Raw genomic sequence first — 20253 nt, 5'->3', positions numbered from 1 at the left:
TGAGAGAAATATGCTCATGATAGAGTAATTTATCGTCAATTGTGACCCCAAGAATTTTAACAGTGGAAACTAAATTCAAGGGAATATTGTTAAGAACAAAAGAGGTCTTCAAGGCTATGTCCTTTTTCCAAGTGAAGAGCATTGTTTTGGTCTTATTTATGTTTAATGACAACTTATTTGAGTTAAGCCAGTTTTGAATTGTTTCTAGTTTTTTATTGATAGATGAAATATCATTGTTATTTTCTGGATCTAATGGATGAATGAGTTGAATATCATCAGCGTAAGAGAAAGGGGTGAACCCGATAGACTGACAGATACTTAGTAGTGGAGAGAGAAAGATATTGAACAGGAGAGGGGACAAGATAGAGCCTTGCGGAATTCCAAAAGAAGAAGTATAAGTTTCAGAAAGTTCATTATTGAATCTGACTAATGAGGTACGGTTAGCAAGATACGAAGAAAACCAGGAAAGTACTTTGTCATTTACACCTATCGATTCTAACCGAGTATTGCCATATCCTTCTTAAGGTATGGCGACCAATATTGGACGCAGTACTCCAGATGCAGGCGCACTATTGTCCGATACAACGGCAGGATAACTTCTTTTGTTCTGGTTGTAATACCCCTCTTGATTATACCTAGCATTCTATTCGCTCTCTTAGTGGCCGCTGCGCACTGTGCCGTCGGCTTCATTGTCTTGTCCACCATTACACCCAAGTCCCTTTCTTAGGTACTCTTATTCAATAACATCCCTCCCATCGTATAGCTGTTCTTCGGGTTTCTGCTTCCTTCATGCAATACTTTGCATTTCTCTACATTAAACTTCATCTGCCATCTCGTCGCCCACTCCCTTAGTTTGTTCAGGTCCCTTTGTAATTCTTGGCAGTCCTTTTTAGTCCGAGCACCACTAAATAGTTTGGTGTCATCTGCAAATTTTATTATTTCGCACTTCTTCCCTGTTTCTAGATCATTTATAAATATATTGAAAAGCAGCGATCCGAGCACCGACCCCTGCGGAACACCACTCATGACCCTCCTCCAGTCCGAGTAGTGGCCCTTCATTCCTACCTTCTGCTTCCTACCCGCCAACCAATTCCTGATCCATCTATGTACGTCTCCTTCCACCCCATGGTTCTTCAGTTTCCGAAGTAGGCGTTCATGTGGTACCTTGTCAAAGGCTTTTTGGAAATCTAAATATATGATGTCTATGGGGCCCCTTTGTCCATCCGTTTGTTAATTCTTTCGAAGAAGTGCAATAAGTTCGTTAGGCACAATCTCCCCTTGCAGAAGCCATGTTGGCTTGTTATCGGAAGTTTATTTCTTTCAAAATGCTCATCGATGCTGTCTTTTATCAGCGCTTCCGCCATTTTCCCCAGAACCGAGGTCAGACTCACTGGTCTGTAGTTTACCGGGTCACCTCTTGATCCCTTTTTAAAGTTGGGTGTAACATTGGCTATCTTCCAATCCTCTGATCACACCTGTTTTCAGGGATAGATTGCAAACTTGCTGTAGTAGTTTCGCTATTTTCTCCTTTAGTTCTTTCAGAACCCTTGGGTGGATTCTGTCCGGGCCCGGTGATTTGTCAGTTTTTAATTTTTCTATCTGCCTGTGTACGTCTTCAAGGCTTATTTCCATGGATGTTAATTTTTCTGCTTGGTCTCCTTTGAAGATTTGCTCAGGTTCCGATATGTTGGATGTGTCCTCTTTTGTAAGTACAGACAAAAAGAACATGTTTAGTCTTTCTGCCACTTCTTTCTCCTCCTTCACCACTCCCTTCTTGTCTCCATCATCTAGCAGTCCCACCTCCTCCCTAGCCGGCTGCTTCCCTTTAACATATCTGAAGAACGGTTTGAAATTTTGTGCTACCCTGGCTAGCCTCTCTTAATATTCTCTTTTGGCTTTTCTAACCACAAGGTGACATTCTTTTTGATACTTCCTGTGCTCTTTCCAGTTCTCCTTAGTTTTGCCCTTTTTCCATTTCCTGAATGAGTTCTTCTTATCACCTATCGCTTTCTTCACTTCTTTAGTTAGCCACACCAGGTCTTATGTTCGACTCTTTTTGCACCCTTTTCTGAATCTGGGGATATACAGATTTTGCGCCTCGCTCACCGTGTCCTTGAATAAAGACAAGGCTTGTTCTACAGTCTGCCATTTCTTTGAGGTGTTCCTAAGTTTCTTCCTTACCATTACTCTCATCGCTTCGTAGTTTCCTTTCTTGAAGTTAAAAGTTGTCGCTATGGTTCTCTTTCCCTTCGGTATTCCTACTTCAACTTTGAAATTGATCATATTATGATCACTGTTTCCCAATGGTCCCACTACTTCCACTTCCTTCGCAGGTCCTCTTAGCCCATTTAGGATTAGATCCAGAGTGGCATTCCCTCTCATCGGTTCTCTGACAAGCTGCTCCATGAAGCAATCGTGTATAGCCTTCAGGAATCCGGTCTCCCTAGCGCATTTTGAGCTTCCAAGACTCCAGTCTATCCCGGGATAGTTGAAGTCTCCCATAATGATCGTGTTACCGCTTTTGCATTCTCGCTTCATCTCGGCTTCCATTTCTTCATCGATAACTTTGGTTTGGCCAGGTGGACGATAGTACAGGCCCATCTTTATCTCGGGCCCTTTCCTTCCCGGTATTTTAACCCATAGCGATTCCAATTTGTTGGTCGTCGCTGCTGTGTCCATTCTGGTCGAGTGTATACTTTCTTTTATGTATAGGGCTATTCCTCCTCCTTTTTGTCCTGACCTGTCCTGGCGATAGAGTTTGTACCTCGGCAGTGCTGTATCCCATTTGTTTTCTTCATTTCACCATGTTTCGGAGATCCCAATGATGTTTATGTTCTCAGCTTTGGCCGTGCCTTCTAATTCCCCCATTTTGTTCCTTAGGCTCCTTGCATTGGTATATATGCAATTTAAGTCCAAGAGCATCTATGCTTCTGACAACTACTGCTTTGTCTCCTTTGCCTCTGTTAGGAGAAGTCCATAAGAAACTTAAGAAGCACAGACATCCTTCTCCCTCAAGTTATGCATCTGAGTCCTCCCAAGCATCTATTCCATCGACAAATATGAAATGTAGACGCACCAATTCTAGATCACCATCTCTGCAACTGGTGTCTCCTCAGAGGCGTGCCTCAACAACACGGTACAGTCTGTGCTATTTGTACTGACTATCTGCACCATCTTTACAAGACCAGATCACAGAGATAGTACAAAAAGAATTGGTGGAGATGCTGAAGTCACACACAGGGCAGGTACTGGCTTTGATGCATCCCATGTCAGCACAGTCTGAGCAGCATCCTCAGTGAACATCGCTCCACTCCATTGCTGTCAGCATTGAGAAGGCGTGCAGCTTTTAGGGAGTACAGTTTTTCCATTAAAGGTGCTCATTGGGTCAACGAGATACATTCCATTGACCATCCAGATATTCTCCTTTTCAATATTCGGCATGCTCAATAATCTCGGAGCCTAACTTGATGCCATTCTGAACAGTTACCATCACCAAAGCATGGCATCAAGGAATACGATTCAATTCTTTCACAACATTATTCCTCTGATTACTCGGACCTCTCTGCTGAGGAATCTTATGGGATCCCATCAGACTCATCTGCACATTGTGAAGAATAATCCAAATCATAGTTAACAGATGATAGGGTCCACCTTGAGGGTCAGCCCTCAAAAAAAAGATCTGGGTGTCATTAAAAACAATACACTGAAATCTTCCACCCAATGTGTGGCTGAGACCAAAAAAGCAAACAAGAGGCTAGGAATTATTAGAAAAGGGATGGGTAACAAGACTAAGAATGTTATAATGCTTCTGTATCGCTCCATGGTGTAGCCTCACCTTGAGTATTGCATTCAGTTCTGGTCTCCTTATCTCAAAAAAGATATAGCGGCACTAGAAAAGGTTCATATGATTGAAGTCTACAAAATCCGGAGTGGAGTAGAAAGGGTACAAGTGGATCAATTTTTCATTCCATCAAAAATTACAAAGACCTAGGGGACACTAGAGTGAAATTGCAGGGAAATACTTTTAAAACCAATAGGAGGAAATGACAGAGTAGTGCTTTAAACTCATTCAAAATTCCTACCCATAGGTGTCTCAGAATTCTACCACAACCAATCCATAGTTTTACCTTTTTTCTTTCCAAAGCTACATTCCTATCCTGGAAAAGCAGCTCTTCACACCTTGGACTGCAAGTGTGCTCTGACATACTACCTGGAGCACACTAAACCTCATAGAGGATTCTCCCAACTCTTTGTGGCATTTGATCCTAACAAACTTGGAGTTCCTGATACCAAGAGAACCATCTCCAGTCGGCTAATGGGCTGTATCTCGTTTGTGTATACTTAAGGTAACCATACGTCCCGTTTTCAGACCTCCTGTCCCGTTGTCCCCACAGACAGCTTCGGGACGTCCGAAATGTCCTGTTTTCAGGAACAGCGTCCCGAAGCTGTGCTCGGGGACAATGGGACAGGCGATCACTTCCTGTCCCTCCCTGCCGCAAAAAAAAAAAAAAAAAAGCCTCCCCATCTTTCCCCCTGTCTGCTGCTCTTACTGCCCTACCGCTACAGCTGCTAAACCCGACAGGAAGTCTTCTTTCCGACGTCAATTCTGACATTGGAGAGGACGTTCTGGGCCAGCTAATCGCTGCCTGGCTGGCCCAGAACGTCCTCTCCAATGTCAGAATTGACGTCGGAAAGAAGACTTCCTGTCGGGTTTAGCAGCTGTAGCAGTAGGGCAGTAAGAGCAGCAGACGGGGGGAAAGATGGGGAGGCTTTTTTTTTTTTTTTTTTTTTGCGGCAGGAAGGGAAGGAGATAGGTAGGCAGGCAAGCAGGCAGGCTTTGGCCAGGGAGGGAGGGAGAGAGGTAGACAGGCAGGCAGGCTGGCTTGGGGGTGGGGGTGGGACAAAGTGTGGAAGGCAGTGAGAGGGACATGGGAAGGAGGCACTGGGGGCACTAAAGACATGGGAAGGAGGCACTGGAGGCACTAAGGACACAGGATGGAGGCACTGGGGGCACTAAGGACACGGGATGGAGGCACTGGGGGCACTAAGGACATGGGAAGGAGGCTCTGGGGGCACTAAGGACTTGGGAAGGGGCACTAAGGACTTGGGAAGGAGGCACTGGGGGCACTAAAGACATAGGAAGGGGCACTAAGGACACAGGACTGAGGCACTGGGGGCACTAAGGACACAGGATGGAGGCACTGGGGGCACTAAGGACACAGGATGGAGGCACTGGGGGCACTAAGGACACGGGATGGAGGCACTGGGGGCACTAAGGACATGGGAAGGAGGCTCTGGGGGCACTAAAAACATAGGAAGGGGCACTAAGGACTTGGGAAGGAGGCACTGGGGGCACTAAAGACACAGGAAGGGGCACTAAGGACACAGGACTGAGGCACTGGGGGCACTAAGGACACAGGATGGAGGCACTGGGGGCACTAAGGACACAGGATGGAGGCACTGGGGGCACTAAGGACACGGGATGGAGGCACTGGGGGCACTAAGGACATGGGAAGGAGGCTCTGGGGGCACTAAAAACATAGGAAGGGGCACTAAGGACTTGGGAAGGAGGCACTGGGGGCACTAAAGACATAGGAAGGGGCACTAAGGACACAGGACTGAGGCACTGGGGGCACTAAGGACACAGGATGGAGGCACTGGGGGCACTAAGGACACAGGATGGAGGCACTGGGGGCACTAAGGACATGGGAAGGAGGCTCTGGGGGCACTAAGGACATGGGAAGGAAGGAGGGAGGGAATAGAAAGGGACAATTGTTGGGCCTGAGTGCAGAAAGAAAGAAACAAAAGAAAGGATACACAGACAGAAGGAAACGCAACCAGAGACTCATGAAATCACAAGACAACAAAGGTAGGAAAAATGATTTTATTTTTAATTTAGTGATCAAAACGTGTCAGTTTTGAGAATTGATATCTGCTGTCTATATTTTGCACTATATTTGTCTATTTTTCTTTAGTTACTGAGGTGACATTGCATATTTGAAAGTCATTTGCCTTGACATCTTTGAAAACCCCCCAAATATAAATGAGAATTAACATTTTCTCTGCGTATAGTTTGCTTTGTAGTTTTTTTTAATTTTAAGGTTACCATTATGAATTAATATGAAGATATTATGTGTACATGAAAAAATGAATAGAAGAAATTGGGAGTGGGGTTAGGGCGGAGTTGGGGTGGGGCTAGGGTGGGATTGGGGGCGGGACTGACAATTAATAGATGTCCCCTTTTGATGAAAAAAATAAATGGTCACGTTATGTATACTCAGACTGGGCTGACACTACAGGGCCATGTAACAGCACACAGTACCCATGCTATGGCTTCCTCAGTGGCTCATTTACGCTCTGCTCAGACGTCTTTTTTTAGAGGACTGTCTGGGTGTGTGGACAGATTTTGAAACCCAGCAGTTTATCCGGGTTTTGGAAGACCTCCAAGCATGCACGAATATAATGCAGTGTCATCACATGTATGTGCACGAGTGTGATGCCATTGCTTCGCATCTGTGCATACTTGGAGGCCCTCCAGACGCGGCCCAGACTTGAGGAAGGAGAAGAGATAAGGTTTATGTGGGGGTGGGACCATATACCCTTTTTTCTTCAACAAATCTGATTACCCTAGCTCTGCATCTATTGAAGATATCTGATAAGTGGCTGATTTCATAACTTTCCTTCTCACTCCTGTTTGGAACAAAATTCCAGAAGAGACAGTCGGTTGGGATAAGCAATTATGCAGAATCTTTTTACTTCCTTAGTTCAGACTTTCTCTCGAGTTTCACCAGGCTCGTGTTTTTGAATCCATGATTCTTGTAGCTTGGGAGTCCCACATGTGAAAATATTATGCCTGCTTGTCCTTGGAGAAAGCAAAGATAGCCTGAAGCAGGTGTTCTCGGATGACAGCAGACATATATTCTCACAACTTGCCCACTGTCTCTAGTTGGCTTCTTACAGTTTTATTTAACTTTATATATTGCCTAGCTGCCAAGACAACCCCAGTGGTGTACAATTCTTAATACATAAAATACAATTAAAATCGGAAAAATAATAATTTTTATTTTTATACCACAGTACCTCTCAGTTCTATGCGGTTAACAATAATGAAAAGCTGAAGAAAAACAACGATAGTACAGCAGTAGCATTAAAAGTCGTGATAACATCAAGCAGCAAAAATAGACAACCAAATCGCCAACCTTCTGATTACGACCCCAAATTACAAAACTTTCAGAAAAGAGATAGACTATACTTTTCAAAAAATCCCTGAAAAAGTCCTAATCTCTCAAGCTTCCTTCTTTCATCTCTCTAACCCCCTGAACCCCCAAATCAACCTGCTCTACTATTTTTTTCCCCAAAAAGGACCAGAAATCTTTTTGTAAAACACTTTCTTTAACTCTTTTGTAATCCGCCTTGAACCGCAAGGTAATGGGGAATAGAAATCCCTAATGTAATGTAATGTAACATCAGGTGAATATATCAAAAAGATGAGTGTTAATATTTTTCCTAACAGTATGATAGGAATTAGAAGCCACAATCAAACCACTTAATGTTTTACTCCATTTGCCAGCTTGGAAAGATAGCGTTCTTTCAAGAAATCTTGTATACATGCATCCTTTTAAGGATGGAAAAGAGAAAAAAGAACTGCCACGTGTACGCCATTCATTACCTGAAAATCTGAAATGTTTCAACATGTAACATGGTGCATTTCCAAATTGTATAACCAATACAAACAAATTTGAAAAGTATTCTCGCTTCAACAGGAAGCCAATGCAATTTCCTAAGATAAGGTTCTATGTGTTCAGATTTCTTCAAATTATAGATCAGACAAACCGCCGTATTCTGGACAACTTTCATCTTCGTAATAGTTTTCTTATAGGAGCCCAAGTATTACAATAATCTAGTAGGCCCAAAACCAGAGACTGCACCAAGAGTCTGAAAGAGGTGAAATCAAAATACAATAGGATGGAGTTTCCAGAGAACAAAAAAGCTTTTCTTTACTAAGGCATCTAATGTCGGAGCACAATCTAAGATGACTCTCAATATTTTAATAGTAGGATCATTTAACTTCAAGGAAGTTGCCTTAGTTTTATCCAGGGACCCACCCTGTACTTAACATTCCTTTGAGCTCATGTTGGGGGGGGAAGGCACCGGTACATGCATGGTATGGGCACTTGGTAGTGTCCCTATCGGGTTCCATGGATGCTGCTGCTACTAATAACAGGGTAGTCGATTCAGAGTGGTCCACTTAAGCTTTTATAATGGTGTTACAGTACATGAGCTACAATTTATGAGCTCTTCCATTATCTTTGTATCATTTATCATATACTTTACATGTCATCCACATGTGAGAATATATGCCTGCTGTCCTTGGAGAACACCTGCTAGAGGGAAATATCTTTGCTTTCTTTGTGAAGATGTATTTTTCTCCTGTTTCTCATGTAGAGCCCTATTTATTCGACCATTCATGCTTCTCTTGGACGAACCTACAAACCATCTGGATTTGGATGCTTGTGTGTGGCTAGAAGAGGAGTTAAAATCGTAAGTTTGGTTGCGACTACCTTGTTGAAATAGTAGCCGAACTTCTTATTCAGCATCTGTGGGAACAGATTTTGGGGGCACTGAATTCACCCATGGTGGAGGGTCTGCGGAAATGAGGTAGTGACTGTGTCCCCCTGGTGGAGGGTCTGTGTGCATGATTTCTGAAAAATGGTTTCTGCACGTCTCGTACTCAAGACAGTTAATTGTAGTATAGGAGGTAAAAGGTAGCGGGGTAGGATGTGATGCCTTGTCTTGTTGGTATGTAAAGTATAAGTCCATTTATTTATTTATCTTTTGCGTTAAGGTTTAAACGGATTCTTGTTCTGGTCTCCCACTCTCAGGATTTTCTTAATGGTGTGTGCACCAACATCATCCATATGCACAATCGTAAACTGAAATACTACACGGTGAGTAACTGTGCTTTCCAGTGCAATAGGTAAGACATTCTAGACTATAGGGTTATTTCCTCCTACCTTCATGGGCTGCAGAAGAGAATTATAAGTTTTTTACTTCGCCTCTAGGATACTTCACTGGCCAGCTTAGCTCCTCCCATCAGTCTTTCTCTTCTGCATGTGGCTGCAGTGTGTGTGTGTTCTGCTTTCTCCAATTTATTATTTTTAATTCGACATAGTTTCATTCCCTTTCGCTTTCTACGAACATTTGAACTGCTGCCTGCTTGAGAATTCACAGACTTCGGTCTGTAGCTGACAGGCCGGTCCCTAATTCCTTTGGGGTACCTGTCAGCCAGTCTGCTAGTCTTCCTTGGATATCTCTGACCTTATCTCCCTGTTAAGCGGGGGGTCGAGCGCAAACTGTTCAGCACACTTAGGAGGCTCAGTGGTGTTCCACAGCATGCAGGCTGCGTTTTCGCACCTCTTCCCATCTCCGTGCACAGTCAGTGGTCCACAGAGGTGGAGGCATTGTCAGACAGTGGAATCTGTCCGGCAGCCCGAAGATCAGCTTGAGTATAGCTTTTCCAGCACTGTGGCAGTGAATTCTCACTCTGTCTCTTAGGGCTAGATTCACAAAACTTACTGATCATGTACTGATGGTTTTGCGATCATTTCTTGACCCCATTGTTCCCCGACCCGATTCACTAAACAGCTGTGCGATCAATATCCGATCCGCACATGCAACTGAGGGGAAATGCCGTGCATAAGTAGGAAGCCATCGATTCACTAAACAGAAGGAACACTGATTGGGTTTGCCGATCCTAAATGAAGCGACTGCTGAGGACCAGTCGTTACTGTCCTTGCCGACTCTCCTGCTCTCTGCCACCCTGAAATACGTGAAATCTCCTTGCTCTCTGCTGCCCTGAAAACAACCATCAACATAAAAAATAAAAAAACTGTACATATGCATACTCCCCCCTTTTTATATATTGTGCAAAATGCGCAATGCGAGCCCATGGTTTTAACCCACGGGTTTAAAGCGTGTTCTGTTCCGTAGTCTGGCTGCACAAATTTAAATGATTCCTTTTGGGAGCTGCTGTCTGTACCTATGCCACCCCTCCCCCTTTGTTTTGACCTCGCTTGTGTGGAGAGCAAGCACATGCGTGGATCGCATCTACAGCCAACCAGGAGAGTCTGTGTGTGCGTCACAATCGCTCTGCAGTGATCCGTGGGGCATGCGTCCGATCAGATAATTTGCATGAGGGCTCTAGTGAATCAGTCGCCCAGCAGAACTCGGCCACAAATCGTCCAACAACAATCCAGACTGGTGAGTTTGACTCTCCGGAGGGGCTTTTCCGGAATGCTAGCAGCTTTTGGAGTGACAGCAGCTGTTGGGGTGGCCCTAAGTGATTCCTGGGATGCCCAGGTGACCCGACGCACGTCACTGCCTGGTGACAGTTTTTGACTCGGCTAATTTAGGAGTTAAAGCTGCTATGGCAATGTCCTTTGTGCCAAGCCTGCCTAGCTTTCTATGTGTGCTAGAGGCTGCGGCAGTAGAGCCTCCTCAGCTTCTGTTGGCTGGGATGGACTTCATGATGAATGGTTCTATGACCTTTTGAAAGGGCTAGCTTTAGGGTCAGTGTATTCAATGTCAGCCCACTGAATGCTATGGGTTCGGCCATAGGCTGGTGATATGTCCTTCATGGCAACTCTAGCCCGGCTGCCTTTCAAGGGGTAGCTGGCTGGATGCCCTCATGACTTCAGTGATGGATCGTCATCCGCAGGCACTGCCAGATGGTATAGCGCCCTCCTTTTTGGGGCTTCCAAAGGATTTTTTGTGCCTACAGATGACATTCTCTTTCCTCATTGCGGTGATCCTTTCAGGGTTCCAGGGGTCGGTTTGTGAATTACAGGCGCTCTCAGTCTGCCTCTGTCCGACCTGCTCGAAAGAAATAAAAAATGACACCAGGGAACTGAGGACCCCTCTGCGGATAGGGGGTCTTATCTTGGAGCATCTGCAGGCCTAGATGCACATTGCGGTAGACCAGTGGATCTTGGAATTTCTTCGGTCAGGTTACAAGCTGGAATTTGCCCAACCCCTGTTAGATTGGTTTGTGATTTCTCCTGCCAGGAGACCGGATGCAGTGCGCAAAGTCCAAGCTACTGTTCAGTGTTTTCTGGATATTTGAGCAATAGAGCCAGTGCCAAGCACTCTTTCAGGCTCAGGCAGATACTCTGTTACTTGATTGTACTAAAGAATGCATCGGTAGATTGGAGACCTCTTCTGGATCTAAAATAACTGCAGGTGGCTTTCAAGCTTACTTGGTTTCAAATGGAAACCGGAAAATCGGTTTTTGCAGCAGTGGCTCAGGGGAAGTTTTTGGCCTCCCTGGATTTTACGGAGGTGTATTTACAGATTCCCATTTTTTCCAGCTACTTTCTGAGGTTTCATGTCTGGGATCAGCATTATCACTTTTGGCTCTGCCATGTGGTCCGACGACAGCACCCCAGACCTTTTCCACTGTGCTTCTGGTTGTGGCAGCTCATTAAAGGAGGATGAGGTTGCAAATTTACCCATATCTGGATGTCTGGTTGTTCAGAGTTCCCTCACTGGAAGTGGGGCGCGCCATGGTGGAACAGCTATTCCGGGTTCTGGAGGACCTGGGCTAGATTGAAGGGCTAGATTGCGGTGTACCACAAGGATCTCCACTGTCCCCCACCCTCTTCAATCTATACACTGCCTCTCTAGGAACCCATCTGGATAATCTAGGCATAACATCCTATAGCTATGCAGATGACATCACCATCCTCATCCCATACGATCATTCCAAACATACCATGACAGAGGAACTTCACCACACACTGGAAGCAGTCACAACCTGGATGGAAAATCACAAACTTAAACTCAACCAAGACAAAACCAAATTCATCCTCCTAGAAAACGACAGGATCCAAACCACAACCATCCTAGACATAAACGCAACCAAATATCCCATCCAAACAACCATAAAACTACTAGGCATGACCATAGACAGATGCTGCACAATGCAGCCACAAATAAACAAAACAACTCAAAAATCATTCGCAATCATGAGAAACCTGAGACAAGTCCGAAAATTCTTTGAATGCACACAATTCCTACTTATAGTACAATCACTAGTACTAGGAATACTGGACTACTGTAACATTCTCTTCCTCCCATGTCCGGCGACTACGATAAGACAACTCCAAACAATCCAAAATACAGCCTTAAGACTCGTCTATTCATTGAAAAAACACGACCACATCACTGAAGCCTACATCAACTCACACTGGCTCCCAATCCAAGAAAGAATCCAATTTAAATTTTACTGCATATTATTTAAAACACTACACGGAGACAGCCCATCATACCTGAATAATCGCCTCATCCAAGCAACCAGCACCAGACACAGAAAAACGCACTCCCCATTCATACCCCCCCCATCCAAAGAAGTGAAAAGAACAAAACAACATGACGGCCTCCTAGCCACACAAGCTGCAAGACTGGATAACCAAATCTCCAACCTTCTGATGACCACCCCAGACTATAAGACGTTCAGAAAAGAAATAAAAACCACACTTTTCAAGAAATTCCTAAAACAGAAATAACAACACAACCACTAAAAGCCCTCAAGATCTTCATATTACCTCTCTAGCTATGCTCTACAATTCATATAATTCTGTCACTCTGTAACGCTGTAATTCTTTATTCATTGTAATTCTGTCCTTAAACTAACCTTTTGTAATCCGCCTTGAACCGCAAGGTAATGGCGGAATAGAAATCCCTGATGTAATGTAATGTAATGTAATGAAGTTAGGACCCAAAGTGGTGAACTGGGTCAGAAACTGGCTGTCGGACATATGCCAAAGAGTGGTGGTTAATGGAAGTTGCTCGGAGGAAGGAAAGGTGAGTAGTGGAGTCTCTCAGGGTGTGGTGCTGGGGCCGATACTGTTCAATATTTTTGTGAGTGACATTGCTGAAGGGTTAGAAGGAAAAGTTTGCCTTTTTGTGAATGATACCAAGATTTGTAACAGAGTAGACACTGAAGAGGGACTGGAAAATATGAAAAAGGATCTGCAAAAGTTAGAGGAATGGTCTAATGTCTGGCAACTAAATTCAATGCAAAGAAATGCAGAGTAATGCATTTGTGGATTAATAATTGGAAGGAACCGTATATGCTGGGAGGTGAGAAGCTATATGCACGGACGGGGAGAGGAACCTTGGGGTGATAGTGTCCGAAAATCTAAAGGCGAAAAAACTGTGCGACAAGGCATTGGCTGCTGCCAGAAGGATGCTGGGCTGTATAAAGAGAGGGGTAGCCAGTAGAAGGAAGAAGGTATTGATGCCCCTGTACAGGTCGTTGGTGAGGCCCCACTTGGCGTGTTGTGTTCAGTTTTGGAGACCGTATCTGGCGAAGGACGTATGAAGACTTGAAGTGGTCCAGAGGAGGGTGACAAAAATGATAGGAGGTTTGCACCAGAAGATGTATGAGGAAAGACTGGAAGCCTTGAATATTTATTTATTTATTTTTATTTATTTATTCAATTTTCTATACCGTTCTCCCAAGGGAGCTCAGAACGGTTTACATTAATTTATTCAGGTACTCAAGCATTTTTCCCTGTCTGTCCTGGCAGGCTCACAATCTACCTAATGTACCTGGGGCAATGGGGGGATTAAGTGACTTGCCCAGTATCACAAGGAGCAGCGTGGGTTTGAACCCATAACCCCAGGGTGCTGAGGCTGTAGCTTTAACCACTGCGCCACACACTCCCCTGCCCTAGAGGAAAGGAGAGACAGGGGAGATATGATTCAGACGATCAAATACTTGAAAGATATTAACATAAAACAAATCTTTTCCAGAGAAAGGAAAATGGTAAAACCAGAGGACATAATTTGAGGTTATGGGGTGGTAGATTCAAGAGCAATGTTAGGAAATTCTACTTTACGGAGAGGGTGGTGGGTGCCTGCTCTTAACTGTGTATCCATGTCCAACTTATCCATTGGCTATTTTTCTGCCATAAATCTATCTTTGAACCAGACAGACCGGGGATTTTAGATTGCAATCCACTTGAGGGGGGGCAATACTTTCAAAATGGAACAAAACAACAAAAGACCCCCCTCTCATCAATATTGGGCAAGTCTCTCAAATTGATATCATCAGATAACATTTAAAAGCTTTTAAATATTTAAATGTGCTCATAAGCTCTTCAGCAAGGCGCCACTACAACGATACGTCACTGTAAAGGTGCTTAGATTTTAATCATAACACATTGCATGGAGAAAGAGGTCTTGCTTCCACTGGAGTGGCAGATGTTAACGCTCTACAAAAGATATTTTAACAGTACATCTATCTTTAGCACTAACTTTTTTTTAACATTCAACTTTCTTCCATTTTTCTGCTTTCTTCTCAAAATCTATCTACTTTGCCATGTCTTCCCTTCCCAATCTATCCATGTGTACCATCTCCTTCTTTCTTCTCCACTATTCCCATCTATCAGCATTTCTTCTTATCTCTTCCCTGCTGTACCCATTTGCTGTGCACCATCTTCTCCCTCTTTCTCCCTTTCCCCTCCATCCCTATGCACCATCTCATCCCTGTCCCATGGTCAGACAACTCTTGTCTTCCCCCTTTCCCCCTCTTATGGTCTGGAATCTTTCTCCTCTCCTTCCCATAGCTTGGAATCTCTTCTCTCCCATGGTTTGGAATCTCTCTTTCTTTCCCTCCCTCTTCCCGAGGTCTAACAGTTCTCTCCTCTCCTTTCTGCAGTCTGGCATCTCTCCTTCCTGAAGTCTGGCATCTCTCTCTCCCCTCCTTCCCTTCCGTGGTCTGGCATTTCCCTCTCTCTCCTTTCTGCAGTCTGGCATCTCTCCTTCCTGAAGTCTGGCATCTCTTTCTCCCTCTCCTTCCCATTCCAGTGGTCTGACATCTCTCTCTTCCCTCCTTCCATCACCTTTCTCCGGAATCTGACATCTCTCCATCCTTTGAGTCATAATTTCTCCCTCCCTCCTCTCCACCACTATCATGTCCAACAATTCTCCCTCTTCCACATGTATACCATCTCTTTCCCTCCCACTTCAAACACCTATGTCCAAGAATTTTTTTCTCTTCCCTCTCTTCCTTCCCTCCCTTCCTAACTCCCAGCCTGTGCTGCACTCCCAGCCTGTGCTGCCTCTGTCCTTCCAGCCATATAGCATCTGTCCTTTTTGCTTTCCCAACCCCCTTCCCCCACAGCCCATGCAGCATGTCCTTCATTCAAGTTTCAAGTTTATTAAAAATTTGATACACCACCTTATCATTTATTTCAAGGTGATTATACATTTTAAAGTAGGGTTAAAAACAGATAATACAATTTAACATAACTTTAACAAAATTAACAAACAATTAGACAAAAAAAAAAAAAAAAACATACACGACTGGACAGACGGGCACGAATGGAAAAAATGGGAGAATTACAATGGTTAAAGAAAAAAGTTATAAAGGTATAAACAAAAGGTGGGGTTAAAAACAAATAAGTCCAATAAAAGTTGGCTCATAAAAGAAAAAAAAAGTAAAATCCTTAAAAGGACACTCACACTTGAAAGGCATCTTTGAAAAGAAATGTCTTTTTTTTTTCTTCAAAATTCTTTATTCATTTTAAAACTGACAAACAAGTGATTAATATTAAAACATTATATTACTAAAAAAAATATACAGCACTTGACATTCTTATACATATAATCCATTAAAGTAGAAATTATAACCCTTTCCCCCCCACCCAACAATTCTTCAATGAAAATTTTCATAATACATACAGAAATCCAAACATTAAATAAAAATATTAATCATCCAATTTCCCTCCCTCTCCCCAATAAAATACATGTATCCATCAGAAAGGAAAACGATGTTCATTCATTTCAATAATTCTCTAATGGCCCCCAGATCTTTATAAAGTCAAATTTCATCTTATAATAACAAACTTCTATTAATAATGACAGGGGTGGCAATTCAGCACAGTTGGAAAAATTATACAAATCTTAATTATTCTTTTTGGTGGAATTCACTTTGTCACATTTTTAAAATGGAAAGAGCAATTGCTATACAGAAAGGTAATTATGAAAAGAAATGTCTTAAGAAAAAATTTAAATTTCTCAAGATTAGTTATCTCTCTTAGTGCATTTGGTGCCGAGTTCCAGAGGGATAGTAACATAGTAGATGATGGCAGATAAAGACCTGAATGTAATGAATAGACACCATTTTCTAGTGAAAGTATATTTGCAAATGGGGGGAGGAGGGTGGTTTATAGTTTACTGTGGGTTTAATCAAAAGAAAAATAATATTTATATTGTATATTTTTGATTAAATGTTAAAGGAAAGGGGGGTGGGAAGGGAATAAATTTATATATTTGATGTTATATTAGAAAGAAATTCAAGTGATGTATTTAATTTCAAATGTTTTATTATTTGTACACTTGATGTAAGATTAAAAATAAATAAAGAATTTAAAAATAAAAGATAAAGACCCGAATGGTCCATCCAGTCTGCCCAACCTGATTCAATTTACATTTTTTAAATTTTTTCTTAGCTATTTCTGGGCAAGAATCCAAAGCTCTACCAGGTACTGTGCTTGGGTTCTAACTGCTGAAATATCCGTTAAAACCTACTCCAACCCATCTAAACCCTCCCAGCTATTGAAGCCCTCTCCAGCCCATCCTCCCCCAAACGGCCATATACAGACACAGACCGTGCAAGTCTGCCCAGTACTGGCCTTAGTTCAATGTTTAAAATTATTTTCTGATTCTAGATTCTCTGTGTTCCTCCCACGCTTCTTTGAACTCATTCACTGTTTTCCTTTCCACCACTGCCCTATTCGACAAATTCGACTAAAACTGTCCTCTCCCTCTCACTAGGATATCCCCCGCTGTAAATTATTTTTCTTTCTCTCAAGAAGCTCCTTTCATGTATTCTTTACCCATGGAACTCTAATTAGTATGTAAGCTTTCTATTTAGACTTATTGTTATTTGCTGACTGTCCAGCCTTCTTTCAATGTGAACTGCCTAGAAGTCGCTTGACTATGGTGGTATAGAAAAATAAAGTTGTTATTATTATTATTATTACCTCTCTCAGGAGCGCATTCCAGGCATCCACCACCCTCTCCGTAAAGTAGAATTTCCTAATATTGCTCTTGAATCTACCACCCCTCAACCTCAAATTATGTCCTCTGGTTTTACCAATTTCCTTTCTCTGGAAAATATTTTGTTCTACGTTAATACTCTTAAAGTATTTGAACGTCTAAATCATCTGGATGGGGCAACTACTGAAAAGATAGTGTTTCTTCTAGTATTAATATGGGTCAGGGATGGGATTGCTAATAAATTTTGCTCCGAGGAACGAAGAAAAAGCGATGTAGTGTCTGGTATCCAAAGTTTATTAATGAATTCTGGCTGTCCAGTATTTCTTGTTTTAAAAGTCAATAATAGTTTTATAGATGACGCGGTGATGGATGGGAAGCCAATGGGCTTTTATCAGAAGAGGAGTTACGTGGTCAAATTTTTTGGCCTTGTAGTTGACTTTTACTGCTGTATTCTGGATTATTTGTAGACGTTTTAACTCTTTTTTGGTAATAACCTTCTCCGATCTACTTGTGATCCCCTTCTTAATCATTCCTAACATTCTGTTTGCCCTTTTCGCAGCTGCTGCACATTGCGCGGACGGCTTCATTGACTTGTCGACCAATACTCCCAGGTCTCTTTCCTGGGGGGGTCTATCCGAGTACCGCACCAGACATCCTGTATTCGTGTATAATCCAGACAAGATATGACTAATGAAGTTTCAAGTTTAATAAGGATTTGATTGATCGCTTAATCAGAATTTGAAGCGATGTACATATCAATAAAATTACTAAATTTAGGGGACAACAAAATAAATGACAAAAACTAAGTCTTGCAAAACATATTATAAACTAACATTACAAACATATTAAAACACAAGGAAAGATAGGGAAAGGAAATACAAGTTATTTGATAGTAAATAAGACATTCAAAGGAAAAAACAAAAGGAAGGGAAAGATCAATGTACTTCCAAGAAGCTATAAAATACAGTTGAAATAATGCCATTAGACGAGCTTACTAATTATCGAATGCGTCCTTAAAAAAAAAGCTTTTTAATTTGCTCTTAAATCTATCCAAGTTGCGTTCTTCCCTTAAGTAAATAGGGAGTGAGTTCCATGTTTGAGGGGCTGTGACAGAAAAAATGAATTGCCGCCATGTATTAATAATTTTAAGTGAGGGAATCATCAGTAAATGTTGTTCATTCGATCTGAATAATCAGTAGTTTATATATAAAAGCAGGAGTTTTATAAAGTAATGATTTGAATGTAAGCAGACTTAGTTTATATATTATCCGGTGAGCTACCGGGAGCAAATGTGCTTTCTTAAGGAGAGGTGTCACGTGATCGAACTTCCTAGCTTTCGATATAAGTTTAATAGAAGCATTTTTAATAATCTGTAAACATTTGATTTCATTTTGGGCTATTCCCTTAAATAGGGCTTTGCAATAATCAATTTTAGAAATTACCAAGGAATGGATTAGAATGTTAAGTGACTTTGGACATAGAAATTGCGAAACTGAACGAATTTGACGAAGTCTGAAAAAGGTTGATTTAACAATGCTACTAATGTGGTCGTGATAGGTTAGTTTATAATCAAAGATAACCCCTAGAATCTTAATGCTGCTAATTGACTGTAGAGTGGTACCCATGGTAGTGATGGGAAAATGAGCTTAGAACTGTCTTTCCAGGGAAATAGTATAACATTTGATTTGTTAACATTAAGCGCTAATCTATTAGCGTCAAGCCATTGGTGTATCTGTTCAAGTTTCTTATTGATTGCTATCGTTTCAAGGGGATTATTGGTATCAAGAGGATGTAAAAGCTGAATGTCATCTGCATAAGCAAATACGTTAAAACCAATGGATTGGCAGAGCGTCATCAATGATGCAAGAAAAATATTAAACAAAAGTGGTGAAAGAATGGACCCTTGGGGAATATCATGTGTTATTGAAAAACTTTCGGAAATTAAATTGTTAAAAGACACAGTAGAAGAACGATCTGCAATGTATGATATAAACCAAGAAAGAACCTGATCTGTGATGCCAATAGATTGAAGTCTGTCTATCAGAAGATTGTGATCAATCGTATCAAAAGCAGATGAAAGATCAATAGAAATCAGAAGAACAGATTGATGGTGATCCAGAAAGTAAAGTATGGAGGTAGACATGCCAATCAGCGAGTACTCTGTAGAGTGATGCTGTCTAAAACCTGTTTGATTCGGATGTAAAATATTGGGTTTTTTCTATGAATTCTGATATTTGATTGAATACCACCTTCTCAGTCAGCTTTGCTAGGAAGGAAATATTTGCGATTGGTCTGTAGTTCGATTTATCCTCGGGACTAGTTTTTTGATCCTTGATAATAGGGCGGATAACTGTTTCCTTCCAGGCCTTTGGCATGGTGCTTTGCTGAAGACTTTCATTAATTAGGGCAAGGATGAAAGGACCGAAAATATCAAAGTAACGTTTAAGAATAAAGGGGTGGATTGAAACTGCTTGGGAACCCTTAATATTAATAGTCTTAATGAGGGATTCAATCTCCATAAGATTTGGTAGGTTGAATTGTGAGCATTTTGAGGATAGTGACCCTAGCTCAATTTGTTCTTGATCTGTTATTGTATGATTTTTCAAAGTAAGATTTTTCCTGATATTATTCACTTTGTCTATAAAATAGGTTGCGAGTTCCTGGGCAGTAGGTAAGGTATTGGTTATTTGGTTTTGTCTCTTGGTAGTAGACGTAACCGATTTTAATATGGAATAAAGTGCAGAGGAATTTTTGGCTTTCAAGATTTGGCCTGAGTAATATTTCAATTTTGCCTGATTTATTTTTGATTTATACAATCTTGAGTGCTCTTTGAATTTTTCGATATTGGTCTGGTTTTTATCCTTTCTCCACCTACGTTCTAATGACCAAAGCTATTTTTTGATAAGAGCAAGTTCTGCTGTAAACCAGGGATTCAAAAATTTTCATGCAGAAATGGATTTAAGTTGCGTCGGGGCTAGTTCCTCTAATAGCAGTTTTGTAGATACATTCCATTGAGATAGGAAATCGTCCAGAGGGCTGGTCTTTAAATCGGAAAGACTGAGGAGATCGAATCTAAACTTAATAGTTTGGTGTGTTGTATGAGCTTTAATATGGGAAGCTGTAAGTGTTATAGAGACTAAGTAGTGATCTGACCAGGGAACTGGCAAACAGGGACTTGTCAAATAA

General features: G+C 42.0%; 1 pseudogene; it reads left to right on the top strand.

Annotated features, from left to right (window-relative positions):
• LOC117354784 overlaps window positions 1-20253 on the top strand; it is a 183025-nt pseudogene that overhangs the window by 86827 nt on the left and 75945 nt on the right.

Source organism: Geotrypetes seraphini, chromosome 2 (genome assembly GCF_902459505.1).
Source record: "Geotrypetes seraphini chromosome 2, aGeoSer1.1, whole genome shotgun sequence".
NCBI classification, from domain to species: Eukaryota; Metazoa; Chordata; class Amphibia; order Gymnophiona; family Dermophiidae; genus Geotrypetes; species Geotrypetes seraphini.
This window is presented reverse-complemented; position numbering and strand designations above follow the sequence as displayed.